This window comes from Delphinapterus leucas, chromosome 5 (genome assembly GCF_059928025.1).
Source record: "Delphinapterus leucas isolate spDelLeu-1000000601 "Yukka" chromosome 5, BTC_Dleu_Yukka2, whole genome shotgun sequence".
Taxonomy (NCBI): domain Eukaryota; kingdom Metazoa; phylum Chordata; class Mammalia; order Artiodactyla; family Monodontidae; genus Delphinapterus; species Delphinapterus leucas.
This window is the reverse complement of record NC_143133.1, coordinates 87,508,870-87,521,427: the sequence shown is the minus strand read 5'-3', so window position 1 is coordinate 87,521,427 and position 12,558 is coordinate 87,508,870.

Here is a 12,558-nt window from a genome sequence, read left to right as displayed (position 1 = left end):
TTGGCCATTAGATTGACCTATAATAATGTGACTTTGGGGACAACATCATCACCCATAGTATTAGTATAGTGAGGCAGAGAAAAGTTAGGTCCTGACTGATCCTAGGGAAACTCACTTATCTCAGTGTAATGCATCAAAGACAACTGCTCTTTGCTGTTCATACATCTGGCATCTTTCTCACTGGGCACTTAAAAGTTCCATACAGTTGATTAAAAAGTTTTAAATAAAATGTACCCCTGGTTGAACACCTTTAAAACCAAAATTATTTAAAGTGTACTCTGTGAATCATATTCATTCCTAGATGAAATAATATAAGGAATAAGAAAATTGAGTATACCAGTTTTAGGAAGGCAAATTTACATTCTACCCATACTGATGATTCAGTAGTTTTGGAATATTTCATTGAAAATGTGTGATGTCCTTTTAATAACAGAAAGTCTGAATTTTACAAGTTAGTATTTACATGTTAAGTAACTAAATTGTAAACATAAGCCATTTTACCATGAATTAGTCTTATATTCTTTATTTCTACATGGGAAAATATGTGATAAATAAAATACTTGTTTGTGAGATTTCTTTACCATTCATTCATCTTCAACTCTGGAGAGAAAACAGATATAATAGGACAAACTTCATGAGCTCCATTTAGAACCCCAAGTTACCACAACTTATTCAGACTCCTATCTATAGGAAGAGAGTCTAGGACCTCAGGAAGAGAAGTCAGGGGAAGAAGTTATTCAAAATTTTTTTCTTCCTGTAATTGTACTTGCCAAAACACTAACAGTAGATTACTCTGGGAGATGGAATGGTTGGATATTATCTTTTTTTTTTTTTTGCTTATATATTTCTCAACTTTTTCCTGTTTCCAGATTTTTTTTTATAGTCTGGAAAAAATGCTTCCATATTATTGTCTGAATTCAACTATACAGAATAAAACTAGATGACATAGCTTAAGCTCTTCTTATAAGTTCAAAATAGTAATAGGTCATATACTGGCTAGAAATGATATTATTTTACCCCAAATAGTTGTATCTTCCAAATTTCAATTGAAAGAATCCATAAAGACTCTAATTTATTAGGTTTAAATATACTGTAATATACTGTCTCACACATATCATAGAAAGAATTGGTCATCTGAAAGAACAGTCTATATTCTTTATTCTTGTATCAAAGACTCATTAAAGGGACCAAGTTGGCAATTGTCATCAAGCATTGGCTACTTAGACTGTCAGACACACCAAAGCCAACTATGGCCAGCACTCTCCATTTTTGTCATCCTTCTCTCTTTGGGCTTTCTCCTATTGCCTCTATTATTATTTACTGTATTCGTCATGTTTCCCTTTTAATTTCTGTTTATTTATACAAGGAAGGACTTAAGGACAGGAAGGTGGCAGTATTTACTTCTATCTATGTTGGATTTTCTAATCTAAACTCTGATGATTATCATTAAAAGGTATTACAGTTATTAAGTAACTAAGTTAATAATTCTGAACTGAGTAAACTAAATGCAAGCAGTTATGACAACTTAGATTGCTAAAATAACTGAAGAGGAGAGACAGAGAAAACAGCAAGAACAAAAATGTTGTAAACACACATGCTCAAACTAGGGGTAAGTCAATGGCAATAACTACAAGACATATAGTAATACCACCTAATATTTCAATTTTCAAAGCACTTTCAAATATATCACCCTAGGACACCAGCATCATGGAAGCATAAAACGTCCCTCCTTTTTCCAACCCCTTTTAACAACTAGAATTTGGCATCCATTCATGAACAAAAGTGCCTCTCTGGGAGCTGTGGGATCCAGCACCAAATGCCAAGGGATTCCGGAGGAGTCTCACCCCCCTGTGCATTGCTTAATAGGCAGACAGACTTCATATGGGGCTTTGGAAGCAGCAGGAGCCCATGAACTGGCTCCAGCTCTTCTGAGCCACAGTCTGGGAAAACGTGCATACTGAGAAGACACCACAGAAGGGAGAGCTTTTGTAGAAGTCCAGGCTGAGGAGAGATTCCAGCACTCCTTTGGACCAAAAAGAGTTTGGAAGCATCAGAGAGGGTAAGAGGAGCTTTGCCAGCATCACCCTCCCATCTGGTGCTGATTAATAGCCAATATTGGGAGAGAACCCTTGAACTTCTTTTCTCTGGAGAAAGAAGATTGGATTCTCATTAATTCATATTGTTAAAAAAAAAAGACACATTGCCCTGAGTGATACTGTAAGTTTCACTAATGTATGGTGTGTCAAATGTTACATAAATCTCTGTCACAGCTAAATGGTGTAATAGAGTGTTTGTAAGTTCAGTGATATAATTAAATGAAAATCAGATGTATGTAAATGATGCTCCCCGAGATAAAGAAATGCTTTGCGAAGCTGAGTTGAAACCTCTGATTGATATAAAACGTGTTAAACTGGATTTTCCAGAGGAGGAAGTGAAGTTGACTTTAGAAACATTGCACATTCAATTAACTGTCTCCATTAAATCATATCAGAAGGTTCAAATAACTGTGCACAATTGAAAGTATCAGTAATTGAGATGGCAAAAGGATATCAAAAGAGCTTGAAAGAGTTATGGTCACTGTGAACATGCTTTATTCCTGCTCCTCATTGGGTATTTCAAATCTTGGTGGTCATCAAGGTATTAGAAACATTATTCTTTGTTTAAAATATTAAAAAATGTAGTCAGACAAATAATAATAACTTTAGAATTTTGTGGCAAAGAAATAGTAACTGAGGTCAGAGAGTGAACTGATTGAAGGTGTTGAAGAAGCTGGCTGGTAATCCACTTTCTCCCAAACCATTGGGAGAAAGCCCCCAAAGAAAGAAAAGAAGGCTGATGATTCAGACTAATGTCCTTCTGGATGTAATAATTGGACATCCAGATATAGTAATGCTGTTTTCTAAGATGATGGGCTTTGAAGAGGTATGACTCCCTAGAAAATGTCATGTAAGCTGAGATATAAAATGGAGATATTTCATGGACTGAACACTTACTCTGCTGTGATAGGTGATACCACAGAAGCTAACTTAGAGACTTCATCTTTTACTCTGGGCCAGAGAGTGAGCATCTAATGCAGGAAGAGGGGTCCTAAAGAGCCACCTTCAGTGTCCCAGACCTTCTTTGACTAGTCCCTTTAATTGTTTTATATCTTTGAAATTATTAGTAAGTCATGAAAATGAGTAAGATCTCTGATTTCAAGAAAAGTAATTCAGGTTTTAGCTATAAAATACAATATGCACAGAGAACTGAATAACGTCTCAGGGCCTTACATCTAGAAATGTACAATCTAATATTTCAGTCTGTCTCCTACCGGCATTTATACTATTTTTACATAAATGTCCTGGGGAGAATGATAATATTATTTTTAAGGAGGTAACACCTTCTACTGGGGTGAGAACTGTTTCACTTAGAAAAATACTTGGAGAAGTTCTCTTCGTGTGAGAAGGCGACTGTCCCAATAAAACCTTACCCTCTAGGTCATAATGACATTGAGTGGAATACACCAAGATAGAGTTAACTACTTTATTATCCTTAAATTTTTTATTACCTTAGGTACTTTATTACCTTTGAGTATTTTAATATCACCTCTGTGCTGGGAACTATGCTAATTGCTTTATGTGTGTCATTTAATCTTTCCAGTATGAGGTAGCTACTAACTCTATCTCAATTTAATATATAAGGAAAGTAAGATAGGAAAATGTTAAGTAACCTGACCCAGGTTCCACAGCTAATAACTGGAAAAGTTGGGAAACATATAGAGAGAGTCTCCTAAAAGTAGAGGGTCAGCAACATAGCTGAGGGGGTGAGCCACTTGAGAGTTGGAAACTGACCAGAGAAAGGTTCAGTGAGATGAATATGACCAAGGAACTTCTAGAATCTATCATGTCTAACATTTAATTTTAAACTAACTTTTGTACTACTCCCTGCCTACAACCCCAAATTGTCAGTGAGTCTATTAAGTATAACTGCCTTTGCGGGAGATATTTTTCAATTATCAAGGGAAATGTTCTAATGTTTGGGTTAGTGTAGGGCAGAGAGAAAAGAGCAGCTATGAAGGGAAAGATAGGAACAGGATTGCTTCATATATATCCAGAGAAATCCTGGAGATACTGGGAGGGGGAGACAGGTGGATTCTGGATCTCCAAAGCACATGGGATGGAGACAATTTTATTTGAATATAACAGCTACATTGAACAAGCATAACTTGTGAGATGCAATGTAAAAGCAACTGTATTTGTTTTCTGCTGACCCTTTAATTTTATTATTTGAGGCTAATTTCCCCATTGCCCCTGGGTAAAATTTGGAAGAAGTCTTAATACTTTTTAATCATTTTCTGATGATAAAAAGCAGCATAGTTCTTAATATAGCCAGACAAGTATAATAAACAAACTTTTAAAGTTCCACCAAGGATGCCTCCTTGTCTGCTCTCTTTGCTGACCTGCTCTAGCATATCTCCACCTCCATCTTGTCAATCTCAGTTTCCATCCTTGCAAGTTGTAGGTGGACAAGGTTAGGGAGATGGAAAGGAGCAGGAAAAGTCTCACTTTTCTTTCTAGGGTTGCCATGAGGTGTTCCTTGGACTGGACCAAGTTTTAAAGCTGACCCTTACTTCTGTGGGCACTTTCTTGGGCTCTTCAGAGACACAAACTATTGCCATGTATCTCTCATCGATAGTTCTCTTCATGTGAGGAAATTCATCTCTGGTGGCTGCTGGCTCTTTTCTCAGCCTCGAGAAATCCTACAGTTCACCCTGCTGTAGAGCATCAGAGTGAACCATTGTTCAGGTGTGTCAATCACATCAGCCCACAGTTAACACTCATGATCTTTTGTCCAGAAAGACTCTAGAAGTGAAAGCTGGCCAATGCCACCAACTCTGTCATTCCACCATCAGTAAAACAACCAGCCAGCCAGGCCCTGGCACTTTGGATCTAGTCTCCAGTGTAAGGCAGGCTCAAGTCTGCTGTCTTCTCTGAAACATTAGGTGCATCTGTTAAACTCTCTGTGTGTCTCCTTTAGTCCCTTTTCTAAGCATGAATTGAGGGGCAAGCAACCCCACTCCTCCATCCTGCAAGTAGATGACTCAATACACCTCAACAAACCTCTCTCCCTATCCCTTTCTGATACCAAATTCTGGGCCTATTTATCTCCTCAACCTGAGAATAAATGTTTCTCCTGATCCTCCTTTACAAGTCTGCATGGTGGTCCCATATAATCATCTTGGGATTTTTGGCTGAAACTAAAACCAGAGCAGTTCCATTTTAACATTCTGTTATGTAATTATCAGAAGGATAAACCCCAAAGGCCTGAGGATTTGCAAATATCCTAGCAAGTGGCACTCATGTTACTTAAAAGTTTCAAAATTGGAATTGTATTAAAAAGATATATTTGTATTCTTTTTTATATATAGGAAAGTTAAAAGAATAAATCCTGAGTTCTCATTACAAGTTTTTTCTTTTTTGTTGTATCTTTATGAGATGATGGAGGTTAACTAAATCTACTATGGGAATTATTTCACAAGATATATAAATCAAACCATCATATTGTACACTGTAAGCCTGATATGGTGATATATGTCAATTATTTTCCAATAAAACTAGGGGGATAAAAGGATACACTGTATTTGAAATTCCAATTGGTCCTAGGCATCCCCAGCCCACTTTATTCCACTTCCAGCTATATATGCTTTGGGGTTTATGAGGTTTCCATCTTGGATGATTTGAGTGGGAAGTGAGCACAGGAGTATTTAAACCAGGTAGTTTACCACTCTTCAGAAGTGTATTAAAACCTTTTACATTTTCAACCAGGGATTTCACCGTATATCATTTTACAACTGGAACCATGTAAAACCTGAAACTAAGTAAAGGTACTCAAAGACTTGTACTATTGACCCAGTTAATAAATGTAAAAACCATAAAAAAAAAAAGCCTTGTAAGCCTTTATGAAAAAGAGATAGCTGTACTATGGGTATCCTGGAAGCTTCAAGAAATTGAGATCCTCCTACTTATTATGAAACAGGGTCCCATGCCTGAAAAAAATGGAAAAAAAAAGGCAAAAGTAACAGACTTATCATCAAAAGGAGGCTAGGACTGATGGGGCACACTAAGAGCTTTTGTTCTTATGGTAGCTTGTCTACTTCCTGTGTAGGAATGTTTTACCATCCACAGAAATGGAGAGAATTAAATGCAGCTGAAGGCTCAGGTGGCTGAAGCAGAGATCCAGCTGAGCAGAAACGAGACTTTGCTATTTACTCCATCATAGTTTTTACCATTCCAAGACCTCTTCACTGCCAGGGAGCCACAGTTAGACTGTTCATTAAATATTCCACCAACAGTGCCAATCCTCAAAAACATAATCACCTTCTGAGATTACTGCTATTTTTCTTAGAACACATGATCAGATCAACATTTGCTATTTAGGGTAGCTTTTGATTGGGTCTGCTTTAATTTCTCATATTAAATGAGATGTGTTTCTTGAATGACTTCTGATAAGATTCATTTGGAAAGTTTATTTTTTTCTGATGAAGACAAATCAACACAAATTATTAATGGGTAATATTTTCAATTAGTACAGTTTAGAAATGGCATGGCACTGTAACTTAGTGTCTCTTTGTATTTCCTAAGTCAAGTCTTCATAGGATTTCTCTTTTACTATAAACAATTTTTAGATTTTAAATTAGTAATTGAGGGGCTCAATGAAATGGTCTTTTTAATTTTCAAAATAGTCGAGAAGGCTCCCTAAACAGTTTTTATGAATCACATTATAGAACTGGCTCTCAAAACAAGGCAACTCTTAACAAATCCTTTGTGTTTGCATCTTCTAAGTTGGTCTCAGCCTATAATCTCTTCTCGTTCATCCATCCTGTATATTAAGTTGTAATTATAGTAATATAGTTTAGTAATTTCCTAAAATAGTGTATTTTTTGTGTTTTCCTACTCTTTAGCATTCTTCAAAGGCTTCTCACTCCCACCAAGTGAAGTCCAAACTCATTAATCTGACATTCAAGTTCCTTCACAAGCTAAACCTAATGGATCTCATCACCCTTATCTTCAATTCTCAATACTCAGGTTATTCCACTAGTGGAACTAAAGGACTCAAGTAGCTAAGGAGAATGAACCCATACCCATTAAACTTGTGGGAGTAGCTTAAACACTTAACAAATGACTTATAAGTTTTCACTTCACAATATATCTGAATTTTTCAAAAACAAACATCATACTTTCAATTAGTTACTCCTGTAAAAATGTAATATTTCAGGAAAGTATGCTGCATGTCTTGTGGCTTTGTGGAACTCCTGGCTAGCAGCCTTACTCATGAGTATCCCAGTTGGAGAATATATGTGCAGTTCTCCTCAAGAGGAACATTCCACTCCAGCTAACTTTTTTTCCACACATTGTTCCTTGAGGGTGTCTTAGGGTTTTCCACTTCTTTGCCTTTGTACATGTTTTTACCCATTTTTTAATCTTTACCCAGGGACATGTCCCTTTTGCTCTGTCTTCTTTAAACTCACAGCATAAATCTTATCTCATCTAGGAAATTTTCATTGACTAACCTAGTGTGAAATATATATTCTTCCCCCAAATCCCTAAATCACTCTAATTTTATGCCATGTATTTGATTATTGTAAGTCCTTGACTATCATGATATCTCTTATATCATATTGTATATAAGCTGTTTAAATATCTTACTTATGTATAGCCTTCTTTAAATATCTTATGTACCTATATCCAATTCCTCTAATTTAAGTGTTATTGCCTGAGAGAAAAATGTATTGTAAATATCTGTCTCCCCTGAGGACCTACTCTATTCTCCTCTAGTCCTTTTTACAGATTGGATATTTAACATAAATATGTTTATTTTGACTTTATCTTTGGAATCTTAGATTTCATGGGACTAAGTATATCTTTCAAGAATTAATGTACAGAAGTCAGTGAACTGCATGGTATGTGAATTATCTCAATAAATTTGTTAAAATGAAGTAATGTTCAGAACAAAGAGATTTTTGTGACAAAGTATTTATTTAATTTTTCTTAATGGAACTTTATTATTTAATGTATAGATAAGTAGAAATAGAACAGATATTTCTTTTTCCTCTAAAGAAAACTAGCTCTTAAAAACTGTTTTCAAATAATTATATTTTAGCAACTGGATACTGTCATTGACAAGAAAATGGAATCCTTTATCTCAATATGAAGTTATGAAAAGGGAAAATGCATAGAATGCATAGAAAGATACTTCTCAGACCTCTGAGTTCTGCCTAGATTGTTGAAAATAACAGCCCTAAAGTAAACCATTTTCTTGCCAGTAGTTTTCTAACAACACTTAGGAAATTTCTGAAGTCTACATCACGTCCCATTCTTTGCTCTTTGATGTGTTCAGTTACAGCATAACTACCTTTTTGTTCAGATGCCATATTTTATTACACTTGTCAAACAAATTCAAGAAATTATATTAATAGGAAACCTCCTTTCCACAAGTTCAATATCCTAATAATGATATGCAAAGGAAAAAAAAAACAAGCAAACCTTCCTATCCTATCTGAGCTTAAAGATGACAAACAAATTGGGAAAAAAATGATACTGTTACTATTATTATTGTTTTTGTAATATTACTATTATCATTGTTATCATTATCATTATTATAGAGATAGGAATGTTCTACTAATAGCTAGAATTTTGAGTCACATATTAGCTTCTTTACATTTATTATTTCAGTTAATCATCCCAGCAACTCTGAAATTCATGTATATTATCCCTATATCATAAATGAAAAGACTGAAAATTCAAAAGAATAAGTAACTTATTCATCATCATACAGAAAATAAGCAACAAAGCCAAAATTTGAATTCGTTTGAATGCAAAGTTGATACAGTTTTATTATCAATTCTTAAGTTATGAACTTAGTTCTTGAGTTACTGATTCATCTTAGTTTGAAGTAACCAATTTCCTCACTTGTAAAATATGAATATTTTATGGATAATTAAAAACTATTAATTTTTGAAGCACAGAATATTGAATATTGAAAATACATTATCTGAGCAGCAGTAGAATGATCAAATATTAAGTTTGATATCAAATTTATATACTGTGGAAATGAATAAAGGAAAAGCCCCATTCCAAATGGAATCGGAAAGCCCTGAAGGAAGAGTGCTCACACATGTACCACACATGCACCACTAGTACCACCTGTGGCAGCATACTTTACATACCCCAGCAGGAAGAATCTTACTTTATATACCCCAACAGGAAGAAGGAAGATTTTCTCGACGCTTAGCAACAACCCAGCCAATGAGAAACTGCTGCAACTCAACCAATGAGAAGCCGCCACAACCCCGAATTCTTGCTCTCCTCCAGTGAACTTTCATTCAAACTACCCCTCCCAACTTCCTCCTTCCCTCTACAAAAGAACGCTCTCCTGTTCTGTGCTCCAGACTTGCCTATGGTTAGCCAGAGTTTGTCTCAAGTTGCAATTCCTCTACTATTCCTGAATAAACTCGATTTTGCTGGCTAAACCACTTAACCTTTTTATTATAAAGGTTGACAATATCAAGTATGAAATTAGAATTTAAACATATATAACCTAAAGTTATTTTTAGGGATCAAAATATTTCAGAATTTCTGAAGGAAATTCAGACGTTAGGTCTGTGTTAAGACTACTAACATTTATTTACATGTGCAGGCATGTGGAGTGAAATGGTGAAATGGGGCATCTGGTTCCTTCCTATCCCAGATTCTGGCTCTCATTAAATTATCTGTTCCTTTTTGCCTTCTTGGCCTCTCCCCTCTAAATTTTTAAAGTACACTTATGTTAGACTATTTGATCTGGGATGATGTTGGGGAATTGCAGCAGAGCCAGAAATGGAAACAACCTTAAATTGAATGTTAGATAGCATTTTCCTTAAATTCCCCAGCCATACCTACCATAATAAAAGGTTTTGCTGGGGAAATTTATTTTAACCTCAACTGGTGGGAACTTCTCTTACCCTCCCCATTCATTCCCTTCAATTTTCTCCCTTCCAGGAATCCTAGCCATCTGCTTCCAGAAAGCAAACAAATGCCCTTTTATCCTCAGTCTAGGGAAAAATCTCAAATTTTTGTTATTCAGAAAGTTAATTTATTTCTCTGACTTTTCTAGATCCTTTACAGGGGTTTCACCTGTCACAACTGAATAAAGATTACCTAAATAAGAGAATAATTTACTAATGCTTAAATCCAAGCAACCTATATAACCAGCAAAATTTCAAGTTTTGGTTTGCTTTTCCTAGATTATATTTTTAGCCAAGTCTGTCTGCTCCTGCAACAATCTATAAGTAGAAAGTAGTAGAAAATCATATTAGCTGTCTTTCCAGGAGAAACACCAAGGTCCATGGAAACTTTTGAATGTTATTTTGTTTTAATTTTTCTTTCCAGTGCATTAGCAACAGCAGCAAACAATAAGGCTTTTAGTAAAGCAATTCACAGACTCTCTAGTGGGTCTTAAACATATTTCTAGCAAACTGCTGTGTGGACCACAACTCATATTTTTCAATTATCAATCTCTACCAATAATCATTTTTCTTTTTATTCTGCATTAGCAATAAATTGTTAATACTCTTTCAAAATGTTTTTCTTTAAGAGGATCCATTTTTGAAGAATTGCATACAGTATGAGTAATGTGATTGTAAAGTATTTTGAATACTAAACAGAACTAATATAATCCATCAATTTCAATTTTTTCTGTTATATAGTTTAAAATGTTCAAGTATCCAATAAAGATATATAAAAATAGATTAAATATATCTCCGCTATGAAAAAAAATAAAATGTTCAAATAAATAGACATAAGATTATTTTCTTATAATCAGGAAAAAATCAGAACAAAAACCCATGTAGTTATATGTAAATTACTTCTCTGTATCTGAATTTCCAGAATACCCTTACCTAATTAAGATCTGTTTTTTAATGGTCAGTTTATCAGCTCACATGCTAAGAGGCCTCAGTAGAACATTACAGGTGACAAGAATAGCTTAAAATAATGTAGCCTGCCTATAGTCAGACTGACAGAAATAGAGTTGTTAATGACATCTGTGTTCCAAACCATCAGAACTATTTACTTAGAAGACTTTGAGGGCTTCAAAAAGCTGAAACGTTTTCCATATTGCAAAACAAAAGGGGTCTAAATCTTTGTATCCTGTCTAAGCTAGTTCATGGACTATTTTAAAAAACACTTTTAGCCTTCAGCAGAGACCAATGATTGGTACTTTGATCACTAAGCATGTAACAGGTGATACCAAGGAAAAGACATTTATTTTACACTTACTATGTCTTGGTACTCAGTAATTCTCTATGCATTATTTCACATAAAGAATGTTCACAAGGGGGCTTCCCTGGTGGCACAGTGGTTGAGGGTCCACCTGGCAATGCGGGGACGCAGGTTCAAGCCCTGGTCCGGGAGGATCCCGCGTGCCACAGAGCGGCTAAGCCCAAGCGCCACAGCTGCTGAGCCTGGGCTCTATACCCAGTGCGCCTGGAGCCCATGCTCCACAAGGGGAGAGGCCACGGCGATGAGAAGCCCACGCACCTCAGCGAGGAGTGGCCCCTGCTTACCGCACCTGGGGAGGGCCCACACACAGCAATAAAGACCCAACTCAGCCAAAAATAAATAAATAAATAAATTTATTAAAAAAAGAAAAAGAATGTTCACAAGGACCCTGTGGGGCACACTGATGACAAGCAGTCATTATTGAGCATCTTCTTAGTATGTATCACGCAAGACAGACACAGCTCCTGCCCTCTTCCTGTTTATAAGATGAGGAAATCCATCCTTCTACCCCATTCTTTCCTCTCTTAGATTTTGGCTTGCTATGACAATATGCATACATGTCTTAACTGGTAGTCTCAGGAATTACCAAAATGTCATTTGAGTTTTGCCCATTCATGTCATTTCAAAATTTTAGTTTTCTCTACTAAGACATCATGTACTATGGAGAGGAGTGGAAGGGTAGTCATTGTAGGGTGGTTCAGAGGCTTTCATTTTTAATTAGATAGCAATTAACAACTCTTTACATCTAAATTGTCTCCCAGATCTAATTCACTGAACCTGACATAATTCAGTTGCTCTTCTTAATCAGTAATTATGTCAATAAAAAGTGAAAAAATGTAATAGAACATCATTTGCCTAGGCAAATATGCAGAAACAAATCTAAAATTGAAACATATTTTATTCTGTGATAATCTCAACATGACATATATTTAGTTGAACAAAAGAAAAAAAAATAGATTAGGGCATGTAAGGGAAAGGGAGGAGAGTAAAAAAAAAATGCTGGGAAAAAACCCCAAACAACCTCATGGCTAAATCTTGAAATGCAAAATATGAAAAAGTAAAAATCCAAGTTATTGATCCTTTGTCCCAATAGACTTTCTTTCCTCCTCTTTCATAGTTGAAGATTATTTAGTTTCCTGGAAGTTTAAGATACCAATGACATAAAGAAGCTGGGAGCAAACAATAATAATAATTCTATGTTTTGCTGAGGGCCGTCCTATTGAAGTAGTATTGGGAGTACAGTTCTTTTCCGAAAACAGCC